Below are 26,665 nucleotides of genomic sequence, written 5' to 3'. Positions count from 1 at the left end.
ATGCTGTAGTACACATGGTGTAGTACACATGATGAAGTACACATGATGAAGTACACATGATGTTGTACACATGGTGAAGTACACATGGTGAAGTACACATGATGAAGTACACATGATGAAGTACACATGATGACCTACACATGATGAAGTACACATGATGAAGTACACATGATGTAGTACACATGATGTAGTACACATGATGAAGTACACATGGTGTAGTACACATGATGAAGTACACATGATGTAGTACACATGATGCAGTGCACATGATGTAGTACACATGATGGTGTACACATGATGAAGTACACATGGTGAAGTACACATGATGAAGTACACATGATGACGTACACATGATGAAGTACACATGATGAAGTACACATGATGTAGTACACATGATGTTGTACACATGATGTAATACACATGGTGAAGTACACATGATGCAGTTCAAATAATGAAGTACACATGATGTAGTACACATGGTGAAGTACACATGGTGAAGTATACATGATGAAGTACACATGATGTAGTACACATGCTGAAGCACACATGATGTAGTACACATGGTGAAGTACACATGATGAAGTACACATGATGCAGTACACATGGTGATGTACACATGATGAAGTACACATGCTGTAGTACACATGATGTAGGACACATGATGTAGTACACATGATGAAGTACACATGCTGTAGTACACATGATGTAGTACAAATGATACCGTACACATGATGTAGTACACATGATGTAGTACACATGGTGAAGTACACATGATGAAATACACATGATGAAGTACACATGATGACCTACACATGATGAAGTACACATGATGTCGTACACATGATGTAGTACACATGATGAAGTACACATGGTGTAGTACACATGATGAAGTACACATGATGTAGTACAAATGATGCCGTACACATGATGTAGTACACATGATGTTGTACACATGATGAAGTACACATGATGAAGTACACATGATGTAGTACACATGATGTTGTACACATGATGTAATACACATGGTGAAGTACACATGATGCAGTACACATGATGAAGTACACATGATGTAGTACACATGGTGAAGTACACATGATGTTGTACACATGATGAAATACACATGATGTAGTACACATGGTGAAGTACACATGATGTAGTACACATGATGAAGTACACATGATGAAGTACACATGATGTAGTACACATGATGTTGTGCACATGATAAAGTAGACATGTACACATGATGCTGTACACATGATGAAGTACACATGGTGAAGTACACATGATGAAGTACACAAGATGTAGTACACATGATGTTGTGTACATGATGAAGTACACATGATGTAGTACACATGATGTTGTACACATGATGAAGTACACATGATGAAGTACACATGATGAAGTACACATGATGTAGTACACATGATGTAGTACACATAGTGAAGTACACATGATGTAGTACACATAATGTAGTACACATGATGAAGTACACATGGTGTAGAACACATGATGTAGTACACATGATGAAGTACGCATGATGTAGTACAAATGATGTAGTACACATGGTGAAGTAAACATGATGAAGTACACATAATGAACTACACATGATGCAGTACACATAATGAAGTACACATGATGTAGTACCCATGATGTTGTACACATGATGAAGTACACATGGGGAAGTACACATGATGAAGTACACATGATGTAGTACACATGATGTTGTACACGTGATGAAGTACACATGATGTAGTACACATGGTGAAGTACACATGATGTTGTACACATGATGAAGTACACATGGTGTAGGACACATGATGAAGAACACATGATGTTGTACACATGATGAAGTACACATGATGTTGTGCACATGATGAAGTACACATGGTGAAGTACACATGATGTAGTACACATGATGTAGTACACATGATGAAGTACACATGATGAAGTACACATGATGTAGTACACATGATGTTGTGCACATGATAAAGTACACATGTACACATGCTGCTGTACACATGATGAAGTACACATGGTGAAGTACACAAGATGGAGTACACATGATGTTGTGTACAATATTAAGTACACATGATGTAGTACACTTGATGTTGGACACATGATGTAATACACATGGTGAAGTACACATGATGCAGTACACATAATGAAATACACATGATGTAGTACACATTGTGTCGTACACATGGTGAAGTACACATGATGAAGTACACATGATGACGTACACATGATGAAGTACACATGATGTAGTAGATATGATGTAGTACACATGGTGTAGTACCCATGATGTAGTACACATGGTGTAGTACACATGATGCAGTACACATGGTGAAGTACACATGATGAAGTACACATGATGTAGTACACATGGTGAAGTACACATGATGAATTACACATGATGTAGTACACATGATGTAGTACACATGTGTAGTACACATGATGTAGTACACATGGTGTGGTACACATGATGTAGTACACATGGTGAAGTACACATGATGAAGTACACATGATATAGTACACATGATGTTGTACACATGGTGAAGTACACATGGTGAAGTACATGAGTATGTACACATGAGTATGTACACATGATGTAGTACACATGCTGTAGTACACATGGTGTAGTACACATGATGAAGTACACATGATGAAGTACACATGATGAAGTACACATGATGTTGTACACATGGTGAAGTACACATGGTGAAGTACACATGATGAAGTACACATGATGAAGTACACATGATGTAGTACACATGATGAAGTACACATGATGAAGTACACATGATGTAGTACACATGATGTAGTACACATGATGAAGTACACATGGTGAAGTACACATGATGAATTACACATGATGTAGTACACATGATGTAGTACACATGTGTAGTACACATGATGTAGTACACATGGTGTGGTACACATGATGTAGTACACATGGTGAAGTACACATGATGAAGTACACATGATATAGTACACATGATGTTGTACACATGGTGAAGTACACATGGTGAAGTACATGAGTATGTACACATGAGTATGTACACATGATGTAGTACACATGCTGTAGTACACATGGTGTAGTACACATGATGAAGTACACATGATGAAGTACACATGATGAAGTACACATGATGTTGTACACATGGTGAAGTACACATGATGTTGTACACATGGTGAAGTACACATGGTGAAGTACATGAGTATGTACACATGAGTATGTACACATGATGTAGTACACATGCTGAAGTACACATGGTGAAGTATACATGCTGTAGTACACATGGTGTAGTACACATGATGAAGTACACATGATGAAGTACACATGATGTTGTACACATGGTGAAGTACACATGGTGAAGTACACATGATGAAGTACACATGATGAAGTACACATGATGACCTACACATGATGAAGTACACATGATGAAGTACACATGATGTAGTACACATGATGTAGTACACATGATGAAGTACACATGGTGTAGTACACATGATGAAGTACACATGATGTAGTACACATGATGCAGTGCACATGATGTAGTACACATGATGGTGTACACATGATGAAGTACACATGGTGAAGTACACATGATGAAGTACACATGATGACGTACACATGATGAAGTACACATGATGAAGTACACATGATGTAGTACACATGATGTTGTACACATGATGTAATACACATGGTGAAGTACACATGATGCAGTTCAAATAATGAAGTACACATGATGTAGTACACATGGTGAAGTACACATGGTGAAGTATACATGATGAAGTACACATGATGTAGTACACATGCTGAAGCACACATGATGTAGTACACATGGTGAAGTACACATGATGAAGTACACATGATGCAGTACACATGGTGATGTACACATGATGAAGTACACATGCTGTAGTACACATGATGTAGGACACATGATGTAGTACACATGATGAAGTACACATGCTGTAGTATACATGATGTAGTACAAATGATACCGTACACATGATGTAGTACACATGATGTAGTACACATGGTGAAGTACACATGATGAAATACACATGATGAAGTACACATGATGACCTACACATGATGAAGTACACATGATGTCGTACACATGATGTAGTACACATGATGAAGTACACATGGTGTAGTACACATGATGAAGTACACATGATGTAGTACAAATGATGCCGTACACATGATGTAGTACACATGATGTTGTACACATGATGAAGTACACATGATGAAGTACACATGATGTAGTACACATGATGTTGTACACATGATGTAATACACATGGTGAAGTACACATGATGCAGTACACATGATGAAGTACACATGATGTAGTACACATGGTGAAGTACACATGATGTTGTACACATGATGAAATACACATGATGTAGTACACATGGTGAAGTACACATGATGTAGTACACATGATGAAGTACACATGATGAAGTACACATGATGTAGTACACATGATGTTGTGCACATGATAAAGTAGACATGTACACATGATGCTGTACACATGATGAAGTACACATGGTGAAGTACACATGATGAAGTACACAAGATGTAGTACACATGATGTTGTGTACATGATGAAGTACACATGATGTAGTACACATGATGTTGTACACATGATGAAGTACACATGATGAAGTACACATGATGAAGTACACATGATGTAGTACACATGATGTAGTACACATAGTGAAGTACACATGATGTAGTACACATAATGTAGTACACATGATGAAGTACACATGGTGTAGAACACATGATGTAGTACACATGATGAAGTACGCATGATGTAGTACAAATGATGTAGTACACATGGTGAAGTAAACATGATGAAGTACACATAATGAACTACACATGATGCAGTACACATAATGAAGTACACATGATGTAGTACCCATGATGTTGTACACATGATGAAGTACACATGGGGAAGTACACATGATGAAGTACACATGATGTAGTACACATGATGTTGTACACGTGATGAAGTACACATGATGTAGTACACATGGTGAAGTACACATGATGTTGTACACATGATGAAGTACACATGGTGTAGGACACATGATGAAGAACACATGATGTTGTACACATGATGAAGTACACATGATGTTGTGCACATGATGAAGTACACATGGTGAAGTACACATGATGTAGTACACATGATGTAGTACACATGATGAAGTACACATGATGAAGTACACATGATGTAGTACACATGATGTTGTGCACATGATAAAGTACACATGTACACATGCTGCTGTACACATGATGAAGTACACATGGTGAAGTACACAAGATGGAGTACACATGATGTTGTGTACAATATTAAGTACACATGATGTAGTACACTTGATGTTGGACACATGATGTAATACACATGGTGAAGTACACATGATGCAGTACACATAATGAAATACACATGATGTAGTACACATTGTGTCGTACACATGGTGAAGTACACATGATGAAGTACACATGATGACGTACACATGATGAAGTACACATGATGTAGTAGATATGATGTAGTACACATGGTGTAGTACCCATGATGTAGTACACATGGTGTAGTACACATGATGCAGTACACATGGTGAAGTACACATGATGAAGTACACATGATGTAGTACACATGGTGAAGTACACATGATGAATTACACATGATGTAGTACACATGATGTAGTACACATGTGTAGTACACATGATGTAGTACACATGGTGTGGTACACATGATGTAGTACACATGGTGAAGTACACATGATGAAGTACACATGATATAGTACACATGATGTTGTACACATGGTGAAGTACACATGGTGAAGTACATGAGTATGTACACATGAGTATGTACACATGATGTAGTACACATGCTGTAGTACACATGGTGTAGTACACATGATGAAGTACACATGATGAAGTACACATGATGAAGTACACATGATGTTGTACACATGGTGAAGTACACATGGTGAAGTACATGAGTATGTACACATGAGTATGTACACATGATGTAGTACACATGCTGTAGTACACATGGTGTAGTACACATGATGAAGTACACATGATGAAGTACACATGATGAAGTACACATGATGTTGTACACATGGTGAAGTACACATGGTGAAGTACACATGATGAAGTACACATGATGAAGTACACATGATGTAGTACACATGATGAAGTACACATGATGAAGTACACATGATGTAGTACACATGATGTAGTACACATGATGAAGTACACATGGTGAAGTACACATGATGAATTACACATGATGTAGTACACATGATGTAGTACACATGTGTAGTACACATGATGTAGTACACATGGTGTGGTACACATGATGTAGTACACATGGTGAAGTACACATGATGAAGTACACATGATATAGTACACATGATGTTGTACACATGGTGAAGTACACATGGTGAAGTACATGAGTATGTACACATGAGTATGTACACATGATGTAGTACACATGCTGTAGTACACATGGTGTAGTACACATGATGAAGTACACATGATGAAGTACACATGATGAAGTACACATGATGTTGTACACATGGTGAAGTACACATGATGTTGTACACATGGTGAAGTACACATGGTGAAGTACATGAGTATGTACACATGAGTATGTACACATGATGTAGTACACATGCTGAAGTACACATGGTGAAGTATACATGCTGTAGTACACATGGTGTAGTACACATGATGAAGTACACATGATGAAGTACACATGATGTTGTACACATGGTGAAGTACACATGGTGAAGTACACATGATGAAGTACACATGATGAAGTACACATGATGACCTACACATGATGAAGTACACATGATGAAGTACACATGATGTAGTACACATGATGTAGTACACATGATGAAGTACACATGGTGTAGTACACATGATGAAGTACACATGATGTAGTACACATGATGCAGTGCACATGATGTAGTACACATGATGGTGTACACATGATGAAGTACACATGGTGAAGTACACATGATGAAGTACACATGATGACGTACACATGATGAAGTACACATGATGAAGTACACATGATGTAGTACACATGATGTTGTACACATGATGTAATACACATGGTGAAGTACACATGATGCAGTTCAAATAATGAAGTACACATGATGTAGTACACATGGTGAAGTACACATGGTGAAGTATACATGATGAAGTACACATGATGTAGTACACATGCTGAAGCACACATGATGTAGTACACATGGTGAAGTACACATGATGAAGTACACATGATGCAGTACACATGGTGATGTACACATGATGAAGTACACATGCTGTAGTACACATGATGTAGGACACATGATGTAGTACACATGATGAAGTACACATGCTGTAGTATACATGATGTAGTACAAATGATACCGTACACATGATGTAGTACACATGATGTAGTACACATGGTGAAGTACACATGATGAAATACACATGATGAAGTACACATGATGACCTACACATGATGAAGTACACATGATGTCGTACACATGATGTAGTACACATGATGAAGTACACATGGTGTAGTACACATGATGAAGTACACATGATGTAGTACAAATGATGCCGTACACATGATGTAGTACACATGATGTTGTACACATGATGAAGTACACATGATGAAGTACACATGATGTAGTACACATGATGTTGTACACATGATGTAATACACATGGTGAAGTACACATGATGCAGTACACATGATGAAGTACACATGATGTAGTACACATGGTGAAGTACACATGATGTTGTACACATGATGAAATACACATGATGTAGTACACATGGTGAAGTACACATGATGTAGTACACATGATGAAGTACACATGATGAAGTACACATGATGTAGTACACATGATGTTGTGCACATGATAAAGTAGACATGTACACATGATGCTGTACACATGATGAAGTACACATGGTGAAGTACACATGATGAAGTACACAAGATGTAGTACACATGATGTTGTGTACATGATGAAGTACACATGATGTAGTACACATGATGTTGTACACATGATGAAGTACACATGATGAAGTACACATGATGAAGTACACATGATGTAGTACACATGATGTAGTACACATAGTGAAGTACACATGATGTAGTACACATAATGTAGTACACATGATGAAGTACACATGGTGTAGAACACATGATGTAGTACACATGATGAAGTACGCATGATGTAGTACAAATGATGTAGTACACATGGTGAAGTAAACATGATGAAGTACACATAATGAACTACACATGATGCAGTACACATAATGAAGTACACATGATGTAGTACCCATGATGTTGTACACATGATGAAGTACACATGGGGAAGTACACATGATGAAGTACACATGATGTAGTACACATGATGTTGTACACGTGATGAAGTACACATGATGTAGTACACATGGTGAAGTACACATGATGTTGTACACATGATGAAGTACACATGGTGTAGGACACATGATGAAGAACACATGATGTTGTACACATGATGAAGTACACATGATGTTGTGCACATGATGAAGTACACATGGTGAAGTACACATGATGTAGTACACATGATGTAGTACACATGATGAAGTACACATGATGAAGTACACATGATGTAGTACACATGATGTTGTGCACATGATAAAGTACACATGTACACATGCTGCTGTACACATGATGAAGTACACATGGTGAAGTACACAAGATGGAGTACACATGATGTTGTGTACAATATTAAGTACACATGATGTAGTACACTTGATGTTGGACACATGATGTAATACACATGGTGAAGTACACATGATGCAGTACACATAATGAAATACACATGATGTAGTACACATTGTGTCGTACACATGGTGAAGTACACATGATGAAGTACACATGATGACGTACACATGATGAAGTACACATGATGTAGTAGATATGATGTAGTACACATGGTGTAGTACCCATGATGTAGTACACATGGTGTAGTACACATGATGCAGTACACATGGTGAAGTACACATGATGAAGTACACATGATGTAGTACACATGGTGAAGTACACATGATGAATTACACATGATGTAGTACACATGATGTAGTACACATGTGTAGTACACATGATGTAGTACACATGGTGTGGTACACATGATGTAGTACACATGGTGAAGTACACATGATGAAGTACACATGATATAGTACACATGATGTTGTACACATGGTGAAGTACACATGGTGAAGTACATGAGTATGTACACATGAGTATGTACACATGATGTAGTACACATGCTGTAGTACACATGGTGTAGTACACATGATGAAGTACACATGATGAAGTACACATGATGAAGTACACATGATGTTGTACACATGGTGAAGTACACATGGTGAAGTACACATGATGAAGTACACATGATGAAGTACACATGATGTAGTACACATGATGAAGTACACATGATGAAGTACACATGATGTAGTACACATGATGTAGTACACATGATGAAGTACACATGGTGTAGTACACATGATGAAGTACACATGATGTAGTACACATGATGCAGTGCACATGATGTAGTACACATGATGTTGTACACATGATGAAGTACACATGGTGAAGTACACATGATGAAGTACACATGATGACGTACACATGCTGAAGTACACATGGTGAAGTATACATGCTGTAGTACACATGGTGTAGTACACATGATGAAGTATACATGATGAAGTACACATGATGTAGTACACATGCTGTAGTACACATGATGTAGTACACATGATGTGGTACACATGGTGAAGTACACATGGTGAAGTACACATGATGAAATACACATGATGAAGTACACATGATGACCTACACATGATGAAGTACACATGATGTCGTACACATGATGTAGTACACATGATGAAGTACACATGGTGTAGTACACATGATGAAGTACACATGATGTAGTACAAATGATGCCGTACACATGATGTAGTACACATGATGTTGTACACATGATGAAGTACACATGATGAAGTACACATGATGTAGTACACATGATGTTGTACACATGATGTAATACACATGGTGTAGTACACATGATGCAGTACACATAATGAAGTACACATGATGTAGTACACATGGTGAAGTACACATGGTGAAGTACACATGATGAAGTACACATGATGTAGCACACATGATGAAGTACACATGATGTTGTACACATGATGAAATACACATGATGTAGTACACATGGTGAAGTACACATGATGTAGTACACATGATGAAGTACACATGATGAAGTACACATGATGTAGTACACATGATGTTGTGCACATGATAAAGTAGACATGTACACATGATGCTGTACACATGATGAAGTACACATGGTGAAGTACACATGATGAAGTACACAAGATGTAGTACACATGATGTTGTGTACATGATGAAGTACACATGATGTAGTACACATGATGTTGTACACATGATGAAGTACACATGATGAAGTACACATGATGTAGTACACATGATGTAGTACACATAGTGAAGTACACATGATGTAGTACACATGATGTAGTACACATGATGAAGTACACATGGTGTAGAACACATGATGTAGTACACATGATGAAGTACGCATGATGTAGTACAAATGATGTAGTACACATGGTGAAGTAAACATGATGAAGTACACATAATGAACTACACATGATGCAGTACACATAATGAAGTACACATGATGTAGTACCCATGATGTTGTACACATGATGAAGTACACATGGGGAAGTACACATGATGAAGTACACATGATGTAGTACACATGATGTTGTACACGTGATGAAGTACACATGATGTAGTACACATGGTGAAGTACACATGATGTTGTACACATGATGAAGTACACATGGTGAAGTACACATGATGAAGAACACATGATGTTGTACACATGATGAAGTACACATGATGTTGTGCACATGATGAAGTACACATGGTGAAGTACACATGATGTAGTACACATGATGAAGTACACATGATGAAGTACACATGATGTAGTACACATGATGTTGTGCACATGATAAAGTACACATGTACACATGCTGCTGTACACATGATGAAGTACACATGGTGAAGTACTCAAGATGGAGTACACATGATGTTGTGTACAATATTAAGTACACATGATGTAGTACACTTGATGTTGGACACATGATGTAATACACATGGTGAAGTACACATGATGCAGTACACATAATGAAATACACATGATGTAGTACACATTGTGTCGTACACATGGTGAAGTACACATGATGAAGTACACATGATGACGTACACATGATGAAGTACACATGATGTAGTAGATATGATGTAGTACACATGGTGTAGTACCCATGATGTAGTACACATGGTGTAGTACACATGATGCAGTACACATGGTGAAGTACACATGATGAAGTACACATGATGTAGTACACATGGTGAAGTACACATGATGAATTACACATGATGTAGTACACATGATGTAGTACACATGTGTAGTACACATGATGTAGTACACATGGTGTGGTACACATGATGTAGTACACATGGTGAAGTACACATGATGAAGTACACATGATATAGTACACATGATGTTGTACACATGGTGAAGTACACATGGTGAAGTACATGAGTATGTACACATGAGTATGTACACATGATGTAGTACACATGCTGTAGTACACATGGTGTAGTACACATGATGAAGTACACATGATGAAGTACACATGATGAAGTACACATGATGTTGTACACATGGTGAAGTACACATGGTGAAGTACACATGATGAAGTACACATGATGAAGTACACATGATGTAGTACACATGATGAAGTACACATGATGAAGTACACATGATGTAGTACACATGATGTAGTACACATGATGAAGTACACATGGTGTAGTACACATGATGAAGTACACATGATGTAGTACACATGATGCAGTGCACATGATGTAGTACACATGATGTTGTACACATGATGAAGTACACATGGTGAAGTACACATGATGAAGTACACATGATGACGTACACATGATGAAGTACACATGATGAAGTACACATGATGTAGTACACATGATGTTGTACACATGATGTAATACACATGATGAAGTACACATGATGTTGTACACATGGTGAAGTACACATGGTGAAGTACATGAGTATGTACACATGAGTATGTACACATGATGTAGTACACATGCTGAAGTACACATGGTGAAGTATACATGCTGTAGTACACATGGTGTAGTACACATGATGAAGTACACATGATGAAGTACACATGATGTTGTACACATGGTGAAGTACACATGGTGAAGTACACATGATGAAGTACACATGATGAAGTACACATGATGACCTACACATGATGAAGTACACATGATGAAGTACACATGATGTAGTACACATGATGTAGTACACATGATGAAGTACACATGGTGTAGTACACATGATGAAGTACACATGATGTAGTACACATGATGCAGTGCACATGATGTAGTACACATGATGGTGTACACATGATGAAGTACACATGCTGAAGTACACATGATGAAGTACACATGATGACGTACACATGATGAAGTACACATGATGAAGTACACATGATGTAGTACACATGATGTTGTACACATGATGTAATACACATGGAGAAGTACACATGATGCAGTTCAAATAATGAAGTACACATGATGTAGTACACATGGTGAAGTACACATGGTGAAGTATACATGATGAAGTACACATGATGTAGTACACATGCTGAAGTACACATGATGTAGTACACATGGTGAAGTACACATGATGAAGTACACATGATGCAGTACACATGGTGATGTACACATGATGAAGTACACATGCTGTAGTACACATGATGTAGGAAACATGATGTAGTACACATGATGAAGTACACATGCTGTAGTACACATGATGTAGTACACATGATGTGGTACACATGGTGAAGTACACATGGTGAAGTACACATGATGAAATACACATGATGAAGTACACATGATGACCTACACATGATGAAGTACACATGATGTCGTACACATGATGTAGTACACATGATGAAGTACACATGGTGTAGTACACATGATGAAGTACACATGATGTAGTACAAATGATGCCGTACACATGATGTAGTACACATGATGTTGTACACATGATGAAGTACACATGATGAAGTACACATGATGTAGTACACATGATGTTGTACACATGATGTAATACACATGGTGAAGTACACATGATGCAGTACACATAATGAAGTACACATGATGTAGTACACATGGTGAAGTACACATGGTGAAGTACACATGATGAAGTACACATGATGTAGCACACATGATGAAGTACACATGATGTTGTACACATGATGAAATACACATGATGTAGTACACATGGTGAAGTACACATGATGTAGTACACATGATGAAGTACACATGATGAAGTACACATGATGTAGTACACATGATGTTGTGCACATGATAAAGTAGACATGTACACATGATGCTGTACACATGATGAAGTACACATGGTGAAGTACACATGATGAAGTACACAAGATGTAGTACACATGATGTTGTGTACATGATGAAGTACACATGATGTAGTACACATGATGTTGCACACATGATGAAGTACACATGATGAAGTACACATGATGAAGTACACATGATGTAGTACACATGATGTAGTACACATAGTGAAGTACACATGATGTAGTACACATGATGTAGTACACATGATGAAGTACACATGGTGTAGAACACATGATGTAGTACACATGATGAAGTACGCATGATGTAGTACAAATGATGTAGTACACATGGTAAAGTAAACATGATGAAGTACACATAATGAACTACACATGATGCAGTACACATAATGAAGTACACATGATGTAGTACCCATGATGTTGTACACATGATGAAGTACACATGGGGAAGTACACATGATGAAGTACACATGATGTAGTACACATGATGTTGTACACGTGATGAAGTACACATGATGTAGTACACATGGTGAAGTACACATGATGTTGTACACATGATGTAGTACACATGGTGAAGTACACATGATGAAGAACACATGATGTTGTACACATGATGAAGTACACATGATGTTGTACACATGATGAAGTACACATGGTGAAGGACACATGATGTAGTACACATGATGTAGTACACATGATGAAGTACACATGATGAAGTACACATGATGTAGTACACATGATGTTGTGCACATGATAAAGTACACATGTACACATGCTGCTGTACACATGATGAAGTACACATGGTGAAGTACACAAGATGGAGTACACATGATGTTGTGTACAATATTAAGTACACATGGTGAAGTACACAAGATGGAGTACACATGATGTTGTGTACAATATTAAGTACACATGATGTAGTACACTTGATGTTGGACACATGATGAAGTACACATGATGTAGTACACATGATGCAGTGCACATGATGTAGTACACATGATGTTGTACACATGATGAAGTACACATGGTGAAGTACACATGATGAAGTACACATGATGACGTACACATGATGAAGTACACATGATGAAGTACACATGATGTAGTACACATGATGTTGTACAAATGATGTAATACACATGGTGAAGTACACATGATGTAGTACACATGGTGAAGTACACATGGTGAAGTATACATGATGAAGTACACATGATGTAGTACACATGCTGAAGTACACATGATGTAGTACACATGGTGAAGTACACATGATGTAGTACACATGATGTAGTACACATGGTGTAGTACACATGATGTAGTACACATGGTGTAGTACACATGATGTAGTACGCATGGTGAAGTACACATGGTGAAGTACACATGATGTATTACACATGATGTAGTACACATGGTGAAGTACACATGATGAAGTACACATGATGTAGTACACATGGTGAAGTACACATGATGAAGTACACATGATGCAGTACACATGGTGATGTACACATGATGAAGTACACATGCTGTAGTACACATGATGTAGGACACATGATGTAGTACACATGATGAAGTACACATGATGAAGTACACATGATGTAGTACACATGATGTTGTACACATGATGTAATACACATGGTGAAGTACACATGATGCAGTACAAATAATGAAGTACACATGATGTAGTACACATGGTGAAGTACACATGGTGAAGTATACATGATGAAGTACACATGATGTAGTACACATGGTGAAGTACACATGATGAAGTACACATGATGTAGTACACATGATGTAGTACAAATGGTGTAGTACACATGATGTAGTACACATGGTGTAGTACACATGATGTAGTACACATGGTAAAGTACACATGGTGAAGTACACATGATGTATTACACATGATGTAGTACACATGGTGAAGTACACATGATGAAGTACACATGATGCAGTACACATGGTGATGTACACATGATGAAGTACACATGATGAAATACACATGATGAAGTACACATGATGACCTACACATGATGAAGTACACATGATGTCGTACACATGATGTAGTACACATGATGTAGTACACATGGTGAAGTACACATGATATAGTACACATGATGTAGTACACATGATGTAGTACACATGATGTAGTACACATGGTGTAGTACACATGATGAAGTACACATGATGAAGTACACATGATGAAGTACACATGATGTAGTACACATGATGTTGTACACATGATGTAATACACATGGTGAAGTACACATGATGCAGTACAAATAATGAAGTACACATGATGTAGTACACATGGTGAAGTACACATGATGAAGTACACATGATGAAGTACACATGATGTAGTACACATGATGTAGTACACATGATGAAGTACACATGGTGAAATACACATGATGAAGTACACATGATGCAGTACACATGGTGATGTACACATGATGAAGTACACATGCTGTAGTACACATGATGTAGGACACATGATGTAGTACACATGATGAAGTACACATGCTGTAGTACACATGATGTAGTACACATGATGTGGTACACATGGTGAAGTACACATGGTGAAGTACACATGATGAAATACACATGATGAAGTACACATGATGACCTACACATGATGAAGTACACATGATGTCGTACACATGATGTAGTACACATGATGTAGTAGACATGGTGAAGTACACATGATATAGTACACATGATGTAGTACACATGATGTAGTACACATGGTGTAGTACACATGATGAAGTACACATGATGTTGTACACATGATGAAGTACTCATGGTGAAGTACACATGATGTAGTACACATGATGTAGTACACATGATGAAGTACACATGGTGTAGTACACATGATGAAGTACACATGATAAAGTACACATGATGTAGTACACATGATGTAGTACACATGATGTTGTACACATGATGAAGTACACATGGTGAAGTACACATGATGAAGTACACATCATGACGTACACATGATGTTGTACACATGATGTAATACACATGGTGAAGTACACATGATGCAGTACACATAATGAAATACACATGATGTAGTACACATGGTGTAGTACACATGGTGAAGTACACATGATGAAGTACACATGATGACGTACATATGATGAAGTACACATGATGTAGTACATATGATGTAGTACACATGATGTAGTACCCATGATGTAGTACACATGGTGTAGTACACATGATGCAGTACACATGGTGAAGTACACATGATGAAGTACACATGATGTAGTACACATGGTGAAGTACACATGATGAATTACACATGATGTAGTACACATGATGTAGTACACATGTGTAGTACACATGATGTAGTACACATGGTGTGGTACACATGATGTAGTACACATGGTGAAGTACACATGATGAAGTACACATGATGTAGTACACATGATGTTGTACACATGGTGAAGTACACATGGTGAAGTACATGAGTATGTACACATGAGTATGTACACATGCTGAAGTACACATGGTGAAGTATACATGCTGTAGTACACATGGTGTAGTACACATGATGAAGTACACATGATGAAGTACACATGATGTTGTACACATGGTGAAGTACACATGGTGAAGTACACATGATGAAGTACACATGATGAAGTACACATGATGACCTACACATGATGAAGTACACATGATGAAGTACACATGATGTAGTACACATGATGTAGTACACATGATGAAGTACACATGGTGTAGTACACATGATGAAGTACACATGATGTAGTACACATGATGCAGTGCACATGATGTAGTACACATGATGTTGTACACATAATGAAGTACACATGGTGAAGTACACATGATGAAGTACACATGATGACGTACACATGATGAAGTACACATGATGAAGTACACATGATGTAGTACACATGATGTTGTACACATGATGTAATACACATGGTGAAGTACACATGATGCAGTACAAATAATGAAGTACACATGATGTAGTACACATGGTGAAGTACACATGGTGAAGTATACATGATGAAGTACACATGATGTAGTACACATGCTGAAGTACACATGATGTAGTACACATGGTGAAGTACACATGATGAAGTACACATGATGTAGTACACATGATGTAGTACACATGGTGTAGTACACATGATGTAGTACACATGGTGTAGTACACATGATGTAGTACACATGGTAAAGTACACATGGTGAAGTACACATGATGTATTACACATGATGTAGTACACATGGTGAAGTACACATGATGAAGTACACATGATGCAGTACACATGGTGATGTACACATGATGAGGTACACATGCTGTAGTACACATGATGTAGGACACATGATGTAGTACACATGATGAAGTACACATGCTGTAGTACACATGATGTAGTACACATGATGTGGTACACATGGTGAAGTACACATGATGAAGTACACATGATGACCTACACATGATGAAGTACACATGATGTCGTACACATGATGTAGTACACATGATGAAGTACACATGATGTTGTACACATTATGAAATACACATGATGTAGTACACATGGTGAAGTACACATGATGTAGTACACATGATGAAGTACACATGATGTTGTACAGATGGTCAGGTACACATGATGAAATACACATGATGTGGTAAACATGATGAAGTACACATGATGTAGTACACATGGTGAAGTACACATGGTGAAGTGCACATTGTCAGGTACACATGATGAAGTACACATGATGTAGTACGCATGGTGAAGTACACATTGTCATGTACACATGATGACGTACACATGACGTAGTACACATGATGTTATACACATGGTGAAGTTCACATGGTGAAGTACACATGATGAAGTACACATGATGTAGTACACATGGTGTAGTACACATGATGTAGTACACATGGTGTAGTATACATGATATAGTACACATGATGTAGTACACATGATGTAGTACACATGATGAAGTACACATGGTGTAGTACACATGATGAAGTACACATGATGTAGTACACATGATGCAGTACACATGATGTAGTACACATGATGTAGTACACATGATGTTGTACACATGATGAAGTACACATGGTGAAGTACACATGATGAAGTACACATGATGACGTACACATGATGAAGTACACATGATGTAGTACACATGATGTTGTACACATGATGTAATACACATGGTGAAGTTCACATGATGCAGTACACATAATGAAGTACACATGATGTAGTACACATGGTGAAGTACACATGGTGAAGTACACATGATGAAGTACACATGATGTAGCACACATGATGAAGTACACATGATGTTGTACACATGATGAAATACACATGATGTAGTATACATGGTGTAGTACACATGATGTAGTACACATGATGAAGTACACATGATGTAGTACACATGATGTTGTGCACATGATAAAGTACACATGTACACATGATGCTGTACACATGATGAAGTACACATGGTGAAGTACACATGATGAAGTACACAAGATGTAGTACACATGATGTTGTGTACATGATGAAGTACACATGATGTAGTACACATGATGTTGTACACATGATGAAGTACACATGATGTAACACACATTATGAAGTACACATGATGTAGTACACATGATGAAGTACACATCATGTAGTACACATGATGAAGTACGCATGATATAGTACAAATGATGTAGTACACATGATGAAGTACACATGGTGTAGTACACATGATGTTGTACACATGATGAAGTACACATGATGTTGTACAGATGGTCAGGTACACATGATGAAATACACATGATGTGGTAAACATGATGAAGTACACATGATGTAGTACACATGATGTTATACACATAGTGTAGTACACATGATGTAGTACACATGGTGAAGTGCACATTGTCAGGTCCACATGATGAAGTACACATGATGTAGGACGCATGGTGAAGTACACATTGTCATGTACACATGATGACGTACACATGATGTAGTACAAATGATGTTATACACATAGTGTAGTACACATGATGTAGTACACATGGTGAAGTACACAAGATGAAGTACATATGATGTAGTACACATGTTGTAGTACACATGGTAAAGTACACATTGTCAGGTACACATGATGAAGTACACATGGTGAAGTACAAATGAGTATGTGCACATGAGTATGTAGACATGATGTACTACACATGCTGAAGTACACATTGTGAAGTATACATGATGAAGTACACATGATGTAGTACACATGGTGAAGTACACATGATGTAGTACACATGGTGAAGTACACATGATGTAGTACACATGATGTAGTACACATGATGAAGTACACATGTTGTAGTACACATGATGTTGTGCACATGATAAAGTACACATGTACACATAATGCTGTACACATGATGAATTACACAAGATGTAGTACACATGATGTAGTACACATGATGAAGTACACATGATGTAGTACACATGGTGAAGTACACATTGTCAGGTACACACGATGAAGTACACATGATGTAGTACACATGATGTTGTACACATGGTGAAGTACACATGGTGAAGTACACATGATGTAGTACACATGATGTAGTACACATGGTGTAGTACACATGGTGTAGTACACATGATGAAGTACACATGATGATGTACACATGATGTAGTACACATGATGTAGTACACATGATGTTGTACACATGATGAAGTACACATGGTGAAGTACACATGATGAAGTACACATGATGACGTACACATGATGAAGTACACGTGATGAAGTACACATGATGTTGTACACATGATGTAGTACACATGGTGAAGTACACATGATGCAGTACACATAATGAAGTACACATGATGTAGTACACATGATGTTGTACACATGATGAAGTACACATGGTGAAGTACACATGATGAAGTACACATGATGTTGTACACATGATGAAGTACACATGATGTTGTACACATGATGAAGTACACATGATGTAGTACACATGGTGAAGTACACATGATGTAGTACACATGATGTTGTGCACATGATAAATTACACATGATGTTGTACACATGGTGTAGTACACATGATGTAGTACACATGGTGAAGTACACAAGATGAAGTACATATGATGTAGTACACATGTTGTAGTACACATGGTGAAGTACACATTGTCAGGTACACATGATGAAGTACACATGATGAAGTACACATGGTGAAGTACAAATGATGTAGTTCACATGGTGAAGTACACATGGTGAAGTACACATGATGAAGTACACATGATGTAGTACACATGATGAAGTACACATGATGAAGTACACATGGTGAAATACAATTGATGTAGTTCACATGGTGAAGTACACATGGTGAAGTACACATGATGAAGTACACATGATGTAGTACACATGATGAAGTACACATGATGTAGTACACATGGTGAAGTACACATTGTCAGATACACACGATGAAGTACACATGATGTTGTACACATGATGTTATACACATGGTGAAGTACACATGGTGTAGTACACATGATGTAGTACACATGATGTAGTACACATGGTGAAGTACACATGATGTAGTACACATGATGTTGTGCACATGATAAAGTACACATGTACACATAATGCTGTACACATGATGAAGTACACAAGATGTAGTACACATGATGTTGTGTACATGATGAAGTACACATGATGTAGTACATATGCTGTTGTACACATGATGAAGTACACATGATGTAGTACACATGATGTAGTACACATGATGAAGTACACATGGTAAGGTACACATGGTGAAGTACAAATGATGTAGTTCACATGGTGAAGTACACATGGTGAAGTACACATGATGAAGTACACATGATGTAGTACACATGATGAAGTACACATGATGTTGTACACATGGTGAAGTACACATTGTCAGATACACACGATGAAGTACACATGATGTAGTACACATGATGTTGTACACATGGTGAAGTACACATGATGTAGTACACATGATGTAGTACACATGGTGAAGTACACATGATGTAGTACACATGATGTAGTACACATGATGTAGTACACATGATGTAGTACACATGATGTTGTGCACATGATAAAGTACACATGTACACATAATGCTGTACACATGATGAAGTACACAAGATGTAGTACACATGATGTTGTGTACATGATGAAGTACACATGATGTAGTACATATGATGTTGTACACATGATGAAGTACACATGATGTAGTACACATGATGTAGTACACATGATGAAGTACACATGGTCAGGTACACATGATGAAGTACACATGATGTAGTACACATGGTCAAGTACACATGGTGAAGTACACATGATGAAGTACACATGATGTAGTACACATGATGAAGTACACATGATGTAGTATACATGGTGAAGTACACATGATGAAGTACACATGATGTAGTGCACATGGTGTAGTACACATGATGTAGTACACATGGTGTAGTACACATGATGTAGTACACATGGTAAAGTACACATGGTGAAGTACACATGATGTAGTACACATGATGTAGTACACATGGTGTAGTACACATGATGAAGTACACATGATGATGTACACATGATGTAGTACACATGATGTTGTACACATGGTGAAGTACACATGATGCAGTACACATAATGAAGTACACATAATGAAGTACACATGATGTAGTACACATGATGTTGTACACATGATGAAGTACACATGATGCAGTACACATAATGAAGTACACATGATGTAGTACACATGATGAAGTACACATGATGTAGTACACATGGTGAAGTACACATTGTCAGGTACACATGATGTAGTACACATGATGTTGTACACATGGTGAAGTACACATGGTGAAGTACACATGATGTAGTACACATGGTGAAGTACACATGATGTAGTACACATGATGTAGTACACATGATGAAGTACACATGATGTAGTACACATGATGTTGTGCACATGATAAAGTACACATGTACACATGATGCTGTACACATGATGAAGTACACAAGATGTAGTACACATGATGTTGTGTACATGATGAAGTACACATGATGTAGTACACATGATGTTGTACACATGATGAAGTACACATGATGTAGTACACATGATGACGTACACATGGTCAGGTACACATGATGAAGTACACATGATGTAGTACACATGGTGAAGTACACATGGTGAAGTACACATGATGAAGTACACATGATGTAGTACACATGATGAAGTACACATGATGTAGTACACATGGTGAAGTACACATTGTCAGGTACACATGATGAAGTACACATGATGTAGTACACATGATGTTGTACACATGGTGAAGTACACATGGTGAAGTACACATGATGAAGTACATATGATGACGTACACATGATGTAGTACACATGGTGAAGTACACATGATGAAGTACACATGATGTAGTGCACATGATGTAGTACACATGGTGTAGTACACATGATGTAGTACACATGGTGTAGTACACATGATGTAGTACACATGGTGAAGTACACATGATGAAGTACACATGATGACGTACACATGATGAAGTACACATGATGTAGTACACATGATGTTGTACACATGATGTAGTACACATGGTGAAGTACACATGATGCAGTACACATGATGAAGTACACATGATGTACTACACATGCTGAAGTACACATGGTGAAGTATACATGATGAAGTACACATGATGTAGTACACATGCTGAAGTACACATGATGTAGTATACATGGTGAAGTACACATGATGAAGTACACATGATGTAGTGCACATGGTGTAGTACACATGATGTAGTACACATGGTGTAGTACACATGATGTAGTACACATGGTAAAGTACACATGGTGAAGTACACATGATGTAGTACACATGATGTAGTACACATGGTGTAGTACACATGATGAAGTACACATGATGATGTACACATGATGTAGTACACATGATGTTGTACACATGGTGAAGTACACATGATGCAGTACACATAATGAAGTACACATATGAAGTACACATGATGTAGTACACATGATGTTGTACACATGATGAAGTACACATGATGCAGTACACATAATGAAGTACACATGATGTAGTACACATGATGAAGTACACATGATGTAGTACACATGGTGAAGTACACATTGTCAGGTACACATGATGTAGTACACATGATGTTGTACACATGGTGAAGTACACATGATGTAGTACACATGGTGAAGTACACATGATGTAGTACACATGATGTAGTACACATGATGAAGTACACATGATGTAGTACACATGATGTTGTGCACATGATAAAGTACACATGTACACATGATGCTGTACACATGATGAAGTACACAAGATGTAGTACACATGATGTTGTGTACATGATGAAGTACACATGATGTAGTACACATGATGTTGTACACATGATGAAGTACACATGATGTAGTACACATGATGACGTACACATGGTCAGGTACACATGATGAAGTACACATGATGTAGTACACATGGTGAAGTACACATGGTGAAGTACACATGATGAAGTACACATGATGTAGTACACATGATGAAGTACACATGATGTAGTACACATGGTGAAGTACACATTGTCAGGTACACATGATGAAGTACACATGATGTAGTACACATGATGTTGTACACATGGTGAAGTACACATGGTGAAGTACACATGATGAAGTACATATGATGACGTACACATGATGTAGTACACATGGTGAAGTACACATGATGAAGTACACATGATGTAGTGCACATGATGTAGTACACATGGTGTAGTACACATGATGTAGTACACATGGTGAAGTACACATGATGTAGTACACATGGTGAAGTACACATGATGAAGTACACATGATGACGTACACATGATGAAGTACACATGATGTAGTACACATGATGTTGTACACATGATGTAGTACACATGGTGAAGTACACATGATACAGTACACATAATGAAGTACACATGATGTAGTACACATGATGTTGTACACACGATGAAGTACACATGATGCAGTACACATAATGAAGTACACATGATGTAGTACACATGATGTTGTACACATGATGAAGTACACATGGTGAAGTACACATGATGAAGTACACATGGTCAGGTACACATGATGAAGTACACATGATGTAGTACACATGGTGAAGTACACATGGTGAAGTACACATGATGAAGTACACATGATGTAATACACATGATGAAGTACACATGATGTAGTACACATGGTGAAGTACACATTGTCAGGTACACATGATGAAGTACACATGATGAAGTACACATGATGTACTACACATGCTGAAGTACACATGGTGAAGTATACATGATGAAGCACACATGATGTAGTACACATGCTGAAGTACACATGATGTAGTATACATGGTGAAGTACACATGATGAAGTACACATGATGTAGTACACATGATGTAGTACACATGGTGTAGGACACATGATGTAGTACACATGATGTAGTACACATGGTGAAGTACACATGATGAAGTACACATGATGTAGTACACATGATGTAGTACACATGGTGAAGTACACATGATGTAGTACACATGATGTAGTACACATGATGTAGTACGCATGATGTTGTACACATGGTGAAGTACACATGGTGAAGTACACGAGTATGTACACATGAGTATGTACACATAATATAGTACACATGCTGAAGTACACATGGTGAAGTATACATGATGAAGTACACATGATGTAGTACACATGCTGAACTACACATGATGTAGTACACATGGTGAAGTACACTTGATGAAGTATACATGATGTAGTACACATGATGTAGTACACATGTGTAGTACACATGATGTTGTACACATGGTGTAGTACACATGGTGAAGTACACATGGTGAAGTACACATTGTCAGGTACACATGATGAAGTACACATGATGTTGTACACATGATGTAGTACACATGGTGTAGTACACATGATGTAGTACACATGGTGTAGTACACATGATGTAGTACACATGGTAAAGTACACATGGTGAAGTACACATGATGTAGTACACATGATGTAGTACACGTGGTGAAGTACACATGATGTAGTACACATTATGCAGTACACATGGTGTAGTACACATGATATAGTACACATGGTGTAGTACACATGATGTAGTACACATGGTAAAGTACACATGTTGAAGTACACATGATGTAGTACACATGGTGTAGTACACATGGTGTAGTACACATGATGAAGTACACATGATGATGTACACATGATGTAGTACACATGATGTAGTACACATGATGTTGTACACATGATGAAGTACACATGGTGAAGTACACATGATGAAGTACACATGATGAAGTACACATGATGTTATACACATGATGTAGTACACATGGTGAAGTACACATGATGCAGTACACATAATGAAGTACACATTATGTAGTACACATGATGTTGTACACATGATGAAGTAAACATGATGTAGTACACATAATGAAGTACACATGATGTAGTACACATGATGTTGTACACATGATGAAGTACACATGGTGAAGTACACATGATGAAGTGCACATGATGTTGTACACATGATGAAGCACACATGATGTTGTACAAATGATGTAGTTCACATGGTGAACTACACATGGTGAAGTACACATGATGAAGTACACATGATGTAGTACACATGATGAAGTACACATGATGAAGTACACATGGTGAAGTACAAATGATGTAGTTCACATGGTGAAGTACACATGGTGAAGTACACATGATGAAGTACACATGATGTAGTACACATGATGTAGTACACATGATGAAGTACACATGATGTAGTACACATGATGTTGTGCACATGATAAAGTACACATGTACACATAATGCTGTACACATGATGAAGTACACAAGATGTAGTACACATGATGTAGTACACATGATGAAGTACACATGATGTAGTACACATGGTGAAGTACACATTGTCAGGTACCCACGATGAAGTACACATGATGTAGTACACATGATGTTGTACACATGGTGAAGTACACATGGTGAAGTACACATGATGTAGTACACATGATGTAGTACACATGGTGTAGTACACATGG

The sequence above is a fragment of the Telmatherina bonti genome (genome assembly GCF_933228915.1).
Source record: "Telmatherina bonti genome assembly, chromosome: 18".
NCBI classification, from domain to species: Eukaryota; Metazoa; Chordata; class Actinopteri; order Atheriniformes; family Telmatherinidae; genus Telmatherina; species Telmatherina bonti.
The sequence above is the reverse complement of the archived record's forward strand: the minus strand, read 5'-3'. Positions refer to the sequence as shown.